Genomic DNA, 2,231 nt, shown 5'->3' with positions numbered 1-2,231 from the left:
CACCTTCCTTTTCTAGAATATAGGGAACATTTACATCAGCTTTATCATCTTTTGGTTTCTCTTTTTGCACTATCAAAATTCATGAAACAACATCATATTGATTCTATTCCAAAAATGGCTTTAAAATATTTTCAGTATCTTTAATTAATTCATCTATTTTCCCAATCATGAGCTTATTGATTCTTGTTTTTCTCCTAAAATTCTTTTGGGCTTCTTTAATTATTCTATTAACCTCTTCTACTTCTATTACCAGACATAGATTGACTATCACATATTCCTTTAACCTATTATCTTCTGCCTTTGCAATACCTCTTCTCAATTATGACAGATTATATGAACTTTGAACCACATAAACTCATCATGTATCCTTCTTAGAATATATCAGACCCATTCGGCTTCATTGAGTAGAGGGAATTTGAAAAAATGCACAAAACTCTTTTCTTCCTACACTTTGAATCCCGGTTTGAGCCTAAAATTGTCATCTATCAGCTGCTTGTTATAAACATTAAGCAAATAGGAACTTCCTAATTCCTCAAGATTGCAATGAGTGTAAACCCTAATATCTTTGATATGCAAAACACCATATGGAATTGATGAAAATTCACTTTCCGGGTCTACTTCAACAGATACAAATGGATGCTTCTTAAAATTGGGTTGGGCTCTTTCAGTAATATCGACAACTAGAGGGGTATCCATTTCCAGATTTCTTGATTTGAAAAGTTTTGCAGAAAATATTTTCTTACCCAGATTAGAGTTTTGCATGAGAAATCTCCTTCTCGCTTCGATCTCTCAAACAATCTTTTCACAAAGCACTCTCCTCTCCTTCTCTTGAATGCAAAGTAACAAATGAATAGGTTAAGTTACATTTTATCGCTTGCATATCTAACTTTTAGGGTGCATTAAATGTGTATTGCCCTAAACCTTCGTATTCTCTGCTTTCATAGACTACTCTAACAATTTCATTTGTGGATCTTCATCATTTCTCAAATTCTTCCAAAGATCACCCCAAATCATTTGAAATGCCTTAATACAACTTTTTGAACATGTTCGATTCAAGTATCATCTGCTACTAGGGGGTACATAGGATTTTGATAGAGACTCCCCCTAGGCAAGAGGCCTTAAATCAATTCCAGAGGAATTTCCAACACGGGATTCAGGTGTGGATCCATTCCTTAAATCATTATCACTCTTCTTAACCCATGTCTTCTTCATTTGATTTCTGATCTACTCCACTTTCTCTTTTCCTTTTTCATCTGCTTGCACATTCATATTCTTGTATGTTAGAGAATTCCTATTCACATTCTTGCTTCTGTAGAATCTTGCAATGTGACCAAATTTTTTGCAATTGTAGAAAAAAACATTCCCTTGTCTAGGCCTGAGATTCCCTTGATTTCTTCTTTATTTGCATTGGCTAGCAATGTGTCCAAACCTACCACGTGCATAGCATCTAATATTCCTTCTATTGAAAGAGTTATTCATCATACTTTTGCATTCATTTGACTTATGTCCATACTTATTGCATTTGAAACATTGACCAAAGAAAGATGCACCATTATGATTCATCCTAATTCTACATTGAATTTCTTTATGACCAAATTTATTGCAAACAAAACAATTGCCATTGAAATTTTGAGCATTAGGATGTCTTACTTGAGACCTTTTAGTTTTGTTCTTCTGATTTGTTGACTTAGGATTGCTTTGACCATATTCAGATGTTTCACCTTTCTTAAATCCAAGACCTCACTTGTCATCTTCACTCTTTTGGCTTCCAAGCATTTCATCAACCTTAACTAAGCTAATATTGAACTTCTCCTTGTATTCATTTGCAGTCACAAGTTCATCCCTAAGAATGATAATATGCCTTTCAAGTTCTTCCTCATTATTTTTAGATTGTTTCAGTTCAAGCTTCAATAGACCATTCTCACAATTAAGTCTGCAACATTCATCAGATCTATCTTTCAAGGACTGAGCAAGACTCTCTTCACTCTTCTTTCTTCCTTCAATTTCCTTTGTCAACCCCATCACAATAGATTCTATTTCATGCTTCAAGGCTGCATTTTCTTTTGCAAGTTTCACACATTCTTCTGATTTCTCCTTTAGGACTTGATTCTGGTGACCATCTTCCATGCATTTGCTTTCCTTCTCTTTTAGCTCATCACAAAGTTCCTTTCTCTTCTCTTTGGACTTGTTAAACTATTCTTTCAATGATTGAATGAAGTTCTCAACATCCC

This window comes from Cryptomeria japonica, chromosome 11 (genome assembly GCF_030272615.1).
Source record: "Cryptomeria japonica chromosome 11, Sugi_1.0, whole genome shotgun sequence".
Lineage (NCBI taxonomy): Eukaryota > Viridiplantae > Streptophyta > Pinopsida > Cupressales > Cupressaceae > Cryptomeria > Cryptomeria japonica.
Note: the sequence above shows the minus strand (reverse complement) of the source record.